Below are 15,926 nucleotides of genomic sequence, written 5' to 3'. Positions count from 1 at the left end.
CAGGGGATGTTTACATTCCTTGTAATAGGAATAAAAGTGACTCATTTTTTTTTTTTTAAACAATAAAAAAAAATAAAAAAATCAAGGATTTTTTTTTAAAGCGCCCTGTCCCGACGAGCTCACGTGCAGAAGCAAACGCATACGTGAGTAGCGCCTGCATATGAAAACAGTGGTCAAACCACACATGTGAGGTGTCACCGCAATCGTTAGAGTGAGAGCAATAATTCTAGCCCTCCTCTGTAATGCAAAACATGCAACCTGTAGAATTTTTAAACGTCGCCTATGGAGATTTTTGAGAGTAAAAGTTTGACACCATTGCGCGAGCGGGTGCAATTTTGAAGCATGACATGTTGGGTATCAATTTACTCGGCGTAACATTATCTTTCACAATATAAAAAAAATTGGAGTAACTTTACTGTTGTCTTATTTTTTTATTAAAAAAAGTGATTTTTTCCCCAAAAAAGTGTGCTTGTAAGACCTCTGCCCAAATACAGTGTGAAAAAAAGTATTGCAATGACTGCAAATTTATTCTCTAGGGCGTTAGAAAAACACAGCGTTCTACGCCAGTCCCGGAAGAAACGGACGGTAGTTGAGAGCCGGACGGCTCGTATGTGTTCTTATGGCCATTTTTTTATCCGGATAATGTGAGTGTATATCTGTTTATTTTATTAAAAAATCTCATATCTGATATATCTGATATATCTGCTATCCCGCTGCTGAAAGTGAACGATCGTATTTCTGCCATCCTGAGTGTCAACCCTGGCGATTAATCTTTGCGCTTCTGGGTCCCATATAATAGGGACCTAGAGATCTGGTAAGCGGCTGGAAATCTTATTGGTGGTGGCATTTGCTATATCTCACGGCACAGGGTGTGAGTTTGATGCTATCACTGAGATCCTGCTGACACGTCTGCATGAATTTCTTCAGTTTTGGACACTTTATATGGACTTTAAAGGCCCGTACACACGGTCGGACTTTTTGACAACAAACATGCAAATTAGCTGTTTTGGAGCAACATCCGACTGTGTGTACGCTCCATCGGACAAACTTTTTCTGTTTTCATCGGACTTTTGTTGGCTCTGCGAACGGACAAACTTTTTGACAACAGAAGTCCGATGGAGCAAAGTCCTACCGTGTGTACGCAAAAGCATCGGACTTTTGTACAAGGTACAAACACGCATGCTCAGAACCATTGCAAACGATCAGACTACAATACAGAAGTTGACCAAAGGTGGCGCTGGAGTCATTGAACGTCCTCTTTTGAAGCGGCGTCAGTACGTTGTGACGTCATTACGTTCGTGTTTGTTGTCAAAAAGTCCGACCGTGTGTATGCAATACAAACTTGTGGACAACACACTTTGTACAAAAGTCCACGGAAAAGTTTGTACAAGTCCGACCGTGTGTATGGGGCTTTATACATTTTTTTTAATTTAATGAGTTTATAATAATTATTTTTTTATCACCAATTAATTAATATATTTTTTATGTATTAATCAATTCATTAATTGTAGTAATTCATTTAATTTTTGTTTTTTAATCATTTGCTTTAGCACAGCTCCTTATATTTTAGGAATTTTTGGTGTGGCGTTTTATAACGATTTGAGCTGCTGCTTAGGGGGTGGGACTTAGTAATAGCGCAGTTATTTTCTTTTTACTGTTAGAAAAAAAACAATATATGTTTGGGGGTTCTGAGTAATTTTCTAGCAAAAAAACCTGTTTTAAACGTTTTAAACACCTGAATTTCAAAACGAGGCTAGTCCTTAAGAGGTTAAAGGCTAAGTTCCCTTTGTTCACTTTTCTTCTCTAAATTCCAGCTCCCCTATGTACCAATATAGCATTAATGTTTTTATTTTGCACAAAATAAAACAGCTTTCCATTAATAATGCATTTAATCACATTTAATATACTACACTCAGGTTGGTGCTTCCTGTGTCTCTCCCCCTTCCAGGTCATGAAAAAGCAGTGAAAGGTTACAAAACTGTCTATAGGATTACACAGCTCACAGCCATGTAAAGAATTTAAGCCAAGACATTTTGTTCTTTTTAAAAATACACATATTTTGACCTGCAAAAAATATGTGCAATTATTTTTTTGTTTTTGTTAAAGGTGAACACAACCCCTGAAGACATCAGATATAGACTGACGAAATGGCGTTGGGTCGTTATTTCCGGTCAGCTGGAACGCAGGTGGAGCTCTAACCAGCGATTCCTATACAATACACGTTGATCCTTGTCTTTTTGATGTAAGTGCAATATAGTAGACGTGTGCATTCGTTTTCGTCCGAATGCATTTTCGTCCGAATTTCAGGTATTTTCGTTATCGTTTTCACAAACGATAAAGAAAGCGAAAAACGAAAGATCCGACGTAAATAAATGCTTTATTTTCATTTTCGTTGTGACAACAGTTCGATATAGTATAAGAGATTCGACATGACTCTGACAATAACAATCTGTGTCTATTGAACTTGTATCATTAACAGTCCATTCACACAGGGGCAACACGACTTCCAGCGTGACTTTGGGAGGCAACTTGGACATGATTTGAGTGTGAATCACAGCGTGACTTGGGGCGACTTACAACGCGACTTTAAGTCACCCCCAGGCCAGGCGACATTAATAAAAAAAAAAAACGGCATGGGTTCCCCTTCAGGAGCATACCACCGGCCTTCAAAAAATATGGCGTGGGGGTCCCCCTCAAAATTCATACCAGGCCCTTCAGGTCTGACATGGATTTTAAGGGGAACCCTGCGCCAAAAAAAGAATATGGCGTGGGGGGACCCCCTCAAAATCCATACCAGACCCTTATCCGAGCAAAATTTTGAAACAAAATATTTCAGTGTGCATATGTCTACAATACAGCCTTATTTTTAAATAAATGATTTGTATTACTGCACCATGAGAGTGTTTTTTCCTTTCCCTCTCTATATAGCAATACCGGAGCTTTGAATATGCTATCTATATAAATAGTGAATGGATGACAGCAGCGGTTTGGATTCATTCCTGTGACCTCATGTACAACATCTTGGATTTTCTGCCTTTTGGCTAAGATCAAGTGTAGTATCTGTTCTTATCAGTTGTCAGAGAAGGCGCTGTGCTGCTCCCATTGGGGAGGGCAGGCAAATCCAATGGTGTCATTGGACCTGGAAGGGCGGTTTCGGTAGTGACTATGCCGTTGTGTCCAACAGATACTGGGGGCCGGCCCATTGGTTGAGTCTGTGCCGTCTGGAAGGGTGCTCCTGGTGAGGATGGGTGCTGCATTGGGTCTGGCCAGAGGGTCGGGCCCCTAGCCTTCTGGCCTAGATTGGGGTAGTTCTAGCTCCAGTCAGTTGTTCAGGAGAGAACACCGGCTCCTCCTTTACGGGGGGGGGGGATGGGGGTGGGTGTTTGTATCTCCTAAATGTAATTAGATAGGCTTGATGGGAGCAAGGGTTGAGTCTTCATCCAAGGACTCTCCTCAAGCTGGCAGAACTCCAGGCCTTCCTGGCTGGGGTGGGGACCGCTCTGGCCTGGGCTGTTGGTCAGGGTTGTGACGAAAAGCCTGTGGTGAATGTTCCCCTGAAGTGGCAGCTCAGGGGTGGCAAACAATCACTGTGAGTGAGGGTCACATTGATTTATGGCACCATGGCACCGTTTGTCACTGTGTGATGAGTAGGGTGTGGGTCCTCGAGCTTAGCTTGAAAGTCTTGGGATGGGGGTGGACATGGCCTTTTGGCTTGGTTCACCCTCTCTCACGGGGTCTCCCTTTGGGGGAGCCCCGCTGAGTACTTGGGTGGGTCTGTTTCGGCAGACCCTCCAGAGAAAGGGGTCCGTCTGGTTCTGGCTAGATGGAACTAGTGAAGTACCTCAGTCCCCGTCAGGAGCTTAACGCCCTGGGGGATCAGGGTAAGGTCCTTCCTAGTGGAGGACAGTGTAACACCCGTTGTACGTTTTGTGTTTCACTCTTTATGTGTGCGCACTTTTTTTGGCACCGGGTGGAGTTTTTGGTTGTGATTCACACGCCACTGGCTTTTCAAAAAAAAAAAAAAACAAATCTTGGATTTTCCCATATGCCTAATTTGGCTCTAATAGGAGTCATTTAAGTCTGGTGAGTGCATTGTTTGTCTGCATGCGGGTGAAGAGGAGCCGTTCCTATACTCACTGAGGACGTTCATTCACGTGTGGGATTTTTTTTTTTTAACACAGGTAATGTTTATTGAATGAACTGTACATTACACTTGAAAATACAAAGTATAAATCTTAAATAGAAACACATTAAAACAGGGTATGCAAATTATTTTGGTATAATCACAGAAGTACATCCTAGGTAGGGAGTCTTCTCATTCAGTTGTTATCTGTTTACTTCAATGTAAGAACCAAATCAAAGACTAACATAGTCAGCAAGCTTCACAGGGATCCCTGTATCATATATAAAGAGGAATCAACCACACAGGACTATTGATTCCGAGTTCCAGGTTCTTTTTATAGGTAAGAGGAGGGGGGGGGGTAGGGTTGCCACTTTTTGTTCAAGTCAAACCCGAACACTTTAGCGGAGCACGCCAATTTTTTTTTTTTTTTTATAGTATAAACTATACATATATTTTGCTATTAAATTACATTTCTAATCATATGAAGTTAATAACAAGAGTCCCCCTTTACATCAGAGCCCACAGAGTTCCCCTTTTTACATCTGAACTTGCAGAGTTCCCTGTCAGTGTAAGGGGGGACTCTGCAGACTCTAACATAAGGGATACTCTGGGAATCCTGATGTAAGGGGGAACACTGATAACTCTGATGTACGGAGAGGACTCTAATGTAAGGGGGAACATTGTGGCCTCTGGTTTAAAGGGGAACTCTGATGTAAGGGGTGCTCTGAGAACCCTGATTTACCTTAGTGTACTCACTCAGAGGCAGGAGAGAGAAGGGGGGAGACTTCAGTCACAGACAGGGATGGATGGTGAGCTCACTCACCTCTTGGCAGTCAGCATATCTCATCCAGATGTATCTGAGGCTGCTGAATTCAAATTTTTCCGGCCCCAACTTTCCTTTTCTGAGGAACAGGGCCAGGGATTGGAGTGTGGGCAGACCCAGAGGGGTAGGGGTGGGGGGAAGAGGTGCTGATCGAGCCCTCTCTCCTCTCCCGTCTGTGTGTGTTTCAGGGGGGAGGGGGGGTAGTGCTGGCTTTGAGCAGTGTGAAAGAGTGTAACAGCCACTTTCAGCTTAGACAACTGCAGCCAGCAACCCTGCTGGGAAGCCATAGTCCAGTCTAAATAATGTGTCCGGGTCCCGGACGCATGATTCCAAACCCGAACTGTCCGGGTGAATCCTGGACAGGTGGCAACCCTAGGGGGGAGGGTGAAGCGAGGAGAAAGGAGAGAAGAAGGAAGAGAGGGTCACGTGTGGGATTTATACATGGACTTCACAATTTGTATGTATTTTTTACAATTCAAATGAAGATTTATTTGTTTATTCACTATGGGGATTTATGATATGTAATGTATGATATAAGAGCGTGGTTTATTTTTTTCTTTTCACAATGGTGAACTTATCCCTTAAAAGGATATGTAAAGGTTTGTTTAAAAAAATAAAAAAAAAATAAAAAAACAAACATGTCATACTTACCTCCTCTGTGCAGTCGGTTTTGCACAGAACAGCCACGATCCTCCTTTTCTGGGGGTCCCTCAGTGGTGCTCCTGGCTTCTCCTGTTCTTGAGAGCCCCGTTGGAGAGCCGCTCTCCCTCGGGGCACCCATGCGGGCTTGCTTCCATGTCCTGCTGCTGCGTCCATTGACACAGACAGCAGAATTCAGCCCCCCACCACCACATCATTGGATTTGATTGAAAGCAGTGGGAGCCAATTGCTGTGCTTCTATCCATCTATCCAATCAGGACCCAAGACACCAGCTTGAGCTGGTGTGCTCATCCCCATCGCTGGAAAGATCGGGTTCAGGTAAGTAAAAGAGGGGCTCTAGGGGGCTGCTGCATCACAGGAGGTTTTTCACTTTAATGCATAGAATGCATTAAAGCAGAGTTCCACCCAGAAATGGAGCTTCCACTGTTAGGTATTTGCTCCCACTTCTGGGGAAAATCGCTGCACATTGTGCGATCTACGCAATGTCCGGCAATTCCCCCCGCTGTCTTCTGGGAGACACACAGGTCCCAGAAGACAGCAGGGACCAATCAGAACGTGCATCTCAACTGTTGCATGCACAGTAGGGAACCAGGATTCTTCACAGCCTGGTTCCCTTACCAGGAATGGTGGCGGCAGCACCCGGTATCAGCTATGGTTGCCGACATTGCGGGCTCCCTGGACAGGTAAGTGTCCTTATATTAAAAGTCAGCAGCTACAGTATTTTTTTTCTGCCGGCGGAACTCCTTTTTAAGGTGAAAAAACAGGAGGGTTTACAAGCTTCAAATTTCATGGTTTCTGACGACTAGACACCGATTTTATCACCTTGAACTGAGGAAGTGGAAATTTAAAGCCACAAAATGCATTTTATTCAGTGAAATAAAGTAATTTAGTTTTACTAAAGTAGACAACTCATGCCTATCCTTTTAAAGTGGAAGTAAACTCCCCTATCATTTTCATTCACGGAAGCTGCCATCTTTGCCTCTGTTTAATCTTCAGCTGCCACTGTGCTGCACATGTGATCCGTTATGACACCAGCCATTGGGTGGTTTGACAGTTTGGTTGAGAGCACAACCAATGTGCAGTTAGCATTCCCGGCATGCCTTTTTTTGAAACTGTTTAAATCGATGGGTTTATTTCAACTTTAATAACCACATTGGGTGCCTCTGCCAAATCGAACTACCAACTGTTTTTTTTCCCCCCGCTGATTCTCCTTACCTGCAATGTACATGGGTCGGCTACAGGGAATTGTTTTTATTCTCAACAAAAGTGGAGTTACACTTTAAGATTCATATGTATTTTACTGACAGAAAAGCTTTTCCAGCCCAGACAGGTAAATAAACTCTCTTTGTGATAACTGCAATGAGAATCCTGTTAATACCTTTTGTTGCAGACATGCTTACTGCCGCTGCATTGTGTGATTGTAGCATCCATTGCACTGACCCTCCTAATAAGTATCCGAAACACTCTACAAAGGTAGGATTAGGAATATCAGTCTGACAAAGGGTGCGTAGAACAATAGCGCTTTTCTCCTTTGAAGCTGCAACACCTGGGCCTCTTTCCAAAGGGAAATTTTCTGATTTACAGTACCGTGAATAAATCACAATCAGGAAACAATGCAGAAGCAATCAGCTTTCATAATTAACATCCCGATAGTTCTCCGCAGTGTTGCAGGCTCACTCATTAAGAAATACAGATATGTAAAAAAGAGTGATGCGTACCATTATGCTTTTGAAAATGAGAAGACAAACATATTTCCTTTCAATTAGGACGGCAAAAAAAGACTGTAATGACGGCATTAATTTATTACACCTGGTTGCCAGGCAGGCCGTTGAGCTCCGGTACTTCCATTTAAAGCCAAGCTTAATGAGAACATTAATAAGATTACACAGCTTGGCTTCAGCTCTTTTACAGTCTGATCAATTAAAAGCCTACAAATAGTAAAGATAATATGACAGGGTCATCATTTTCACCTTCAAACGTCACCTCTGTATTATTAACTAGGTAACCCAGGGAAGTACCAGGGGCCTGGAATGGCCACCATTATATATGAACCATGCCAAGGTCTTAGTGATTAAATGGGCTATTTGAATAGTTACTTCCAAACTAGTTAGTTTCCAACCATTTAATACTGAATGAATGTAATAAATATTAAAGTGTTATAAATGGTACATATAGATCTATCTATCTATCTATCTATATATATATATATATATATATATATATATATATATATATATATATATATATATATATATATATATATATATACATAAATAAATATAATTTTATATATACTGTACACTATATTGTCAAAAGTATTGGGACACCTGCTGCACATGACCTTTAAGGGCATCCCAGTCTTAGTCCGTAGAGTTCAATATTGAGTTGGCCCACCCTTTGCAGCTATAACAGCTTCAACTCTTCTGGGAAGGCTTCTGCAAGGTTTAGGACTGTGTCTATGGGAATGTTTGACCGTTCTCCCAAAAGTACATTTGTGAGGTCAGGCACTGATGTGGACGAGAAGGCCTTACTGGCAGTCTCTGCTCTAATTCATCCCAAGGGTGTTCTATCGGGTTGAGGTCTGGACTCTGTGCAAGCCATTCAAGTTCTTACACCCTGAACTCACTCTTCCATGTCTTTATGGACCTTGCTTTGTGCACTGTTCCAAATTATTTGTTGGAGGGGGAATTATGGTTTGTAGTTGTTTTTCAGGGGCTGGGCTTGGCCTCTTAGTTCCAGTGAAGGGAACTCTTAAGGCGTCAGCATACCAAAAAATGTTGGACAATTTCATGGTCCCAACTTTGTGGGAACAGTTTGGGGATGGCCCCTTCCTGTTCCAACATGACTGCGCACCAGTGCAGAAACAAGGTCTATAAAGACATGGCTGAGCGAATTTGGGGTGGAGGAACTTAACTGGCCTGCACAGAGTCCTGACCGCAACTCAATAGAATATCTTTGGGATGAAAAGGAATGGAGACTGTGAGCCAGGCCTTCTCTCCCAACATCAGTGACTGACCTCACAAATGCGCTTCTAAAAGAATGGCCAAACATTTCCATAGACACACTCCTAAACCTTGTGGACAACCTTCCCAGAAGAGTTGAAGCTGTTATAACTGCAAAGGGAGGGCCAACTGAGTATTGAACCCTACGGACTAAGACTGGGATGGCATGAAAGTTCATGTGCGTGTAAAATACTTTGAACAATATAGTGTATAAATTATCAATATTAAAAATAAATGCATATTAAAATACAGTATATTAAAACCTAAACCAAAATCCAAAACTTTTTTCGCTTTGGAGGGAGGAAAGAGGCGCTGGGAAGTTTTAAACTGTTAAGAGTATTCAGAAGAAGTAAAATTTCAAACATGCTCAATAGCCCTGACAAGGTGGCTTCCAGACATCAAGGCTTCCCTTGATGGGCAACCAACAGTAACTCAAACCACAAAAATGCAGAAAGGAGTGCCAGACCAACACCAGATAAAAGAGTCCAAGATCATTTTAATTGTTGATGAAAAAAAGTCATATAAAAACAACCAATGCATTTCTGGGGCAATTGATAAGGGCACCCCTTATCAATGTGTCTTCCTTATTTTAAAAAAAGTTCATAATTCAGCAACCAAATCGTAAGATTGAACAGTTCAGCTTTAGACACAAGCAATCCCATGAAACCTTCTGAACAGAAGATCATTAAATCCTAGCAGTATTATAAATTCTACTGACCTTTAGAGAGGTACTGGGTTATCTAAATGTGGTCTAACAGGTCTGCCTGGTTATAAGCAATTTTAAATTGCTAATGGCTGACATGAGCAGTACTTAGCAAAGTCTGGGAAAGTTGAACACTGATAACCAGGTCACAAAACTAGCCATTAAAACATTCCAGTTCACAGCATCTATGTGATGACCAAGGCCCTGGTAAATAAACCTATTAGCAAAATACAGTATCTCTTACGCCAACAGCGTATATATAGCATCATAAATCTCCATTAGCAAAGGCTTTACGGCATGTTGTAAATATTTTTAAATCTTGATAACATAAAATTACATTGATAATGTGCATCCACTCAAATGTATAATAATTGTTATAATTCTAAGACCAAATATCCCTATAATACGAGGTGCAGATAATTCATATCATATTTGATGTCTATCAAATCTGAATTGTCAATAATGTATTGTCTATCAGACTCTAATGCCGCGTACACACGACCGGACTTTTCAATGGACTTGGTCCGGCGGACTGAATCCGACGGACAATTCGATCGTGTGTGGGCTCCAGCGGACTTTTTCTTCTCCTCGGTCCGGTGGACCTAGAAATAAAACTTGCTTCAAATCTGTCCGTCGAAATTGGCTTTCTATCAGACAATCCGGTCATCTGTGTGCTAGTCCGACGGACTAAACCCGACGCTAGGGCAGCTATTGGCTACTAGCTATGAACTTCCTTATTCTACGTCATCACGTTCGAATCCATCTGACTTTTGGAGTGATCGTGTGTGGCCAAGTCTGTTCGTTTGAAAGTCCGGGGGACCTCACCTGCAAAGTCCGTCTGATTGTCCGGCAGACCAAGTTCGTTGAAAAGTCCAGTCGTGTGTACGTGGCATTACACATGGTCAAATGAAAATATTTATACAGGCAGAAAACCTGACATTATGAGAGGGTCCCTTAAAAATATAAACACGTCAGCTCTCATATCTCACACCGCTAAGCTCTTCTGATTGGGTGGAGGCAGGCTCAGTGTCCCCCTTTAGAAGGTCCACACAAGGCTGATGGAATTAAGAGATAGAGCTCTCAGTTTTCCATTAAAACTATGCACAAATGCTAATGCCGCTTACACACGATCGGACTTTCCAACAACAAAACCGTGAATTTTTTTTCGAAGGTTGTTGGCTCCAACTTGTCTTGTATTCACACACGGTCACACAAATATTGGCCAACAATTATGAACGTAGTGACGTACTAGACGTACGTGATATCTCCATTACGATTGCTAGTTTTACAAGACCAAGCGCTTCCGGCTCGTCTTTGATTCCGAGCATGTGTGTCTGTACTTTGGACTTTTTTCCAATGAACTTATGTACACACGATCAGAAAAACCGACAACACACATTTGTTGGTGGAAAATTTGAGAACATGTTAGCCAACATTTGTTGGCGGAAAGTCCAACAACAATTGTCCAATGGAGCATATAGACGGTTGGACTTTCTGCCAACAGCCTGACATCCAATGAGCCCTGTAACATGAGAAGCGACTCCCGAACATCCTTTCAAAGGACCCACAAACCCAGAAGGAGGACCGGGTGAAGATGTAAGCCCTGTCAGACTCAGCAGTGACAGTGCGGCACTGGAGGGCTTCATTTTAAAGGGGAGTTCCAGGCTTTTTTTTGTTTATTAACCGGTTCCCGACCATCGCACGCCGATGTACGTCGGCAGAATGGCACGGGCAGGCATATTGGCGTACAGGTACATCCAATCTTCAATGCCACCCTGCCAGCGCGGGTATGCCCACGGCGATCGAGTCCGCGGGACCCGTGACCGGACTCACGGGGTCCCGACCAGCACGCGAGCGCGCTGCCGGCGGCGCGCTCGCGTGCTGGTCGGGACCCCGTGAGTCCGGTCACGGGTCCCGCGGACTCGATCGCCATGGGCATACCCGCGATCGTCTCAAGGGATGGCTGAATGGAGAAATGCCATTGTAAACAGCATTTCTCCATTCTGCCTAGCAACTAGTGACGCTGATCTCTGCTCCAATGGAGCAGAGATCAGTGTTCACTAAATGAAAGCCCAGCCCCCAATAGTTAGTAACACACCCCTAGGAACACTTAACCCCTACACTGCCACCCACTGGTTAACCCCTTCACTGCCAGTGTCATTTACACAGGAATCATTGCATTTATATAGCAGTGATCGCTGTATAAATGACAATGGTCCCAAAAATGTGTCAAAAATGTCCAATGTGTCCTCCATAATGCCGCAGTCACACTAAAAATCGCTGATCGCCGCCATTACTAGTAAAAAAAAAAAAAAATTAATAAAAATGCCATAAAACTATCCCCTATTTTGTAAAAACGCTATAACTTTTGCGCAAACCAATCAATAATCGCTTATTGCGATTTTTTTTTACCAAAAATATGTCGAAGAATACGTATCAGCCTAAACTGAGGGAAAAAAATTTTTTTATATATTTTTGGGAGATATTTATTATAACAAAAAGTAAAAAATAATGCTTTTTTCAAAATTGTCACTCTATTTTTGTTTATATCGCAAAAAAAAAAAAAAACGCAGGGGTGATCAAATACCACCAAAAGAAAGCTCTATTTGTGGGAAAAAAGGACGTCAATTTTGTTTGAGAGCCACGTCGCATGACTGCGCAATTGTCAGTTAAAGCGAAGCAGTGCCGAATCGCAAAAAGTGGTCTGGTCTTTGACCAGCAAAATGGTCCGGTCTGTAAGTGGTTAAAAGTCAGCAGCTACAAAAAGTTTAGCTGCTGACTTTTAATAAACAGACACTCACCTGTCCCACGGTCCAGCGTTGGGGCCGCACGGAGCTTCACTCCTCTCCCCCTCCTCCCTGCGGCGCCTCCATTGAAACTATGGGCACCCAGCCATGACTGCTTGCGGCTTCGAGGCTGGGCATGCACTGCGCATGCGCAATCTTCTGGGACCTGTGATGTGTCCCAGAAGATTGCAGAGAGGGAGAGGCTGCGGAGGAGTGGGGGGAGAGGAGGAGTCACCTAGGCAGCCCGTAGTCAGAAGCAGGAAATGGGAAAGGAAGTCCCACTCAAAACTAAGCACCGACCCCCCCCCCCCCCCCCAAAAAAATGACATGCCAAATGTGGCTTGTAAGGGGCCGAGGAGTGCTTAATGCGGAAGTTCCACTTTTGGAACTCATGGTATGCTAGTATAAGATACAAAATAGCACATTATGACATTGCCTTGCAGGAGGATTTTTTTTTCTTTTGTTTACTACCACTTTATAAAAATTCTTGGTCTTTGAAGAATGTTACCATATTTTTAAGTAAGAATAGCTGAAGCGGAATCTGTGAACAGTGGTTGCTTACATTAAACCACATGGTGATACTTAGACATGTGCAGATTGCAGAATGAAAAAAATAGTTTAGTTTCATTTTGATTTGGTAGTTACATAAACTCATTTAATTAAATTTGTTGAATTTTTTTTTATTCGTTTTCAAAATTTGTTTTGTTTATTCAAATTCAAATGGATTCCAATCTTCTGAATTCAGAAAATTCTAATACATTCAAATTGCATTTGTAAATTAAATCAAATTCCATTCAAAGTTGAATTTATTCTATTTGAAATTCGAATTTTGTTTCTATTTTATTCTGTTCTTTTACTTTCTATTTTATTTTGCTATGTTTTACTCTATTCTTTTCTATTCTATTCTTTAATTTTCTATTATATCCCTTTATTTTCTATTCTTATTTTTTTTATTTTGTATTCTGTTGTGTTTTACGCTATTATATTCTATTCTTTTATTTTCTATTCTATTCTTTTCTATTCTATTCCTTTATTTTCTATTCCATTTTATTCTCTTTGGAAATTAAAATTAGATCTGAAAACTATTTGAATTTGAAAACAATTTTAATTTAAAAATTATTAGAATTTGAAAAACTATTCAAACTTGAATTTTGGCCGAAATTTTTTTATTCGTTATTTCGGATTAGTTTAAATTCATTACTATTGTAATTTGGAAATTCGCATACATTCGAATTTTAGAATAATAAAAAATAAGTTCCAATTTCAATTTGGAACAAAACGAACCGCACATGTCTAGTGATACTATTGTGTTTGTGTGTGTGTTAAGCCTCATACGATTGGACTTTAAACAAACTTCCCCGTGGATTTCTGTACAAAGGGCGTTGGCCATGAACTTGTATTGCATACACACGGCAGGACTTTTTCAGCCAACTTTCACCAAATTACGTGGTTTTTCTGCTCTTTACCGCCACCAATTGGTCAACTTCTGTATTGTTGTCTGATCTTTTGCATTGGTTCTTCTGAGCATGCATGTTTTTACTTTGGACTAAAGTCCTATGGTTTTCTATACACACGATCAGACTTTGCTCCATCAGACTTTTGTTGCCGAAAAGTTTTTTTGCAAAGCAAACTTTTGTCTGATGAAAACCAAAAAAGTTTATCCGACGGAGTGTACACACGGTCGGATGTTGCCTTAAAACAGCTAATTTGCATGTTTGTTGTCAAAAAGTCCAAACGTGTGTATGGGCCTTTGGGGGTAAGTGACCCAAATGATGATCACATTCAGTCTTCTGCCACTTACAATGTTTTACTGTGAGCTGGAAAATCTCTGCGCAGGGTGAGACTGAGAGGACCATTGTCACAGGCATTACGGATATAAAACACAGGGGGTATCGATAAAGTTCTAATTGCATTGAAGCTGAAACCTAAAGATTGTGCTATATGTAGAAATACAATTGTAACCAGCATTACCAATCCTGCTTTCATTTGCTAACTGACCTTAAAGTCCAACTCGGGGAAAAGTCCTCCCTTGCAGTGAGACTGCACTTGCAATGCAAAGTTTGAGTTCTTCTTTAGTTTAGGGTTCATCAAAATCACTTTTATTTACCTAATCCTCCACTCCCCCCCCCCCAGCAAACTGCGCTCCACAGAGGGACTTTTCGACTTTTCTAGCAGCGCAGAGGAGAATATGGAAGCAGAGGAGAGGATCAGCTAAGAAAAACTGCTTTACTTGGTCCTCCTAGACATAAACCAGCAATTAACCCCTGGAGTGTGGCCAAAGCCCCACTGCAAAGGAGAACATTTATTTTTCTTGGAGTTAAGCTTTAATTTAAAATTGGAATATACTGATTCGATTTTTTAGGTTTAAAGAGACCACTAAAGCACAAGCTGTAGCTACAGGTTCCTGCTTACAGGCTGTATGTCAATCTAAGGCAGGTACACAGTGGCTAAGTGGTTCCACCTAGCAGCACTAGGGTTATCAGTTTGATTTCCCATCCATGACAATACTCCTGCCTGGAGTATGCATGTTTTCCCTGTGCCTGTGTGGGTTTCCTCCCACACGTTAAAGACATCTGGTAGGTAAATTGCCCCTGGTATATTGGATTGACTAGTGTCTTTTTCAACCATATTACCTACCTATGTAACTATGTGCATGTATGAATGTGAGTCAGGGACCTTAGATGGTAAGATCCTTAAGGGCAGGGACTGATGTGAATTTATAATAAATATGTAAAAAGTGCCAAGTTCACCTGGCGGGGACGCACTGTCCCTCTGCACGGGGTTCTCGGATCTTAATTGGATAGATTGATAGCAGCGGAGCTATTGGCTCCCACCACTGTTAATCAAATGCAATGACGCGGGCACCCGGGGGTGGGCCGAGTCATACATTCGGCAGCTATGGACACCGAATGATTTAATCGTCACAGCTGATCACGATGTAAACAGGAAAAGCCGATGATTGGCTTTTCTTCACTCAAGTTATAAGACAGGGGGGTCTGCGCTTATTGTTTATCAGAGCAGCCCCCCCTCGGATGCCCACACTGGACCACCAGGAAAGCCCCCAGGACTACAAGGGATGTGGGCAACATGTGGATGGCCAGGTATGTAGCCCATGGCCATCCACATGTGTAAATGACAGCCCAATCTGTGCCAATCAGTGCCCACAAATGGGCACGGACTGCCACCATCATGTACAAAATAAAATCAGTGATGCCCAGCAATGCCACCCATCAGTGTCATCAGTGCCACCTATCAGTGTCCAGCAGTGCCACCTATCAGTGTCCAGCAGTGCCACCTATCAGTGCCCATCCGTGCCCATCATTGTCCACCAGTGCCCATCCGTGCCACCTATTAGTGCCACCCATAAGTACCCATCAGTGCCACCCATAAGTACCCATCAGTGCCGCCTATGAGTGCCCATGAGTGCTGCCTATGCATGCCCATCAGTGCCACCTATGAGTGCCCATCAGTGCTGCATACCAGTGCCACCTATCAGTGCCCATCAGTGCCGCCAATCAGTGCCTGTCATTACCACCTCATTGGTGCCACCTCATCAGTTCCCATCAGTGCCACCTTATCAGTGCCCATCAGTGCAGCCATATCAGTGCCCGTCATTGAAGAAGAAAACTTACTTATTTACAAATAAAATTAAACAGAAACAAAGAAAAACGTGTTTTTTTTCAAAATTTTCGTTGTTTTTTTATTTGTTGAGCAAAAAAAAAAAATCGCAGATGTGATCAAATACCACCAAAAGAAAGCTCTATTTGTGGGAACAAAATGATAAAATAAATTTGTTTGGGTACAGTGTAGCATGACCACGCAATTGTCA

The 15,926-nt window shown here is 42.2% G+C and overlaps 1 protein-coding gene and 1 pseudogene across 1 annotated transcript in view; one reads left to right on the top strand and one right to left on the bottom strand.

The window, feature by feature from the left end:
* Positions 1 to 15,926, bottom strand: part of SLC30A8 (solute carrier family 30 member 8) — a 71,901-nt gene that overhangs the window by 42,874 nt on the left and 13,101 nt on the right. The gene's annotated exons all lie outside the window — the stretch shown is intronic.
* LOC143999800 (U2 spliceosomal RNA) lies at positions 3,022 to 3,126 on the top strand (annotated as a pseudogene).

This window comes from Lithobates pipiens, unplaced genomic scaffold (assembly GCF_037356315.1).
Source record: "Lithobates pipiens isolate NorthernLeopardFrog02 unplaced genomic scaffold, aLitPip1_a1.2 Scaffold_19, whole genome shotgun sequence".
NCBI lineage: Eukaryota > Metazoa > Chordata > Amphibia > Anura > Ranidae > Lithobates > Lithobates pipiens.
This window is presented reverse-complemented; position numbering and strand designations above follow the sequence as displayed.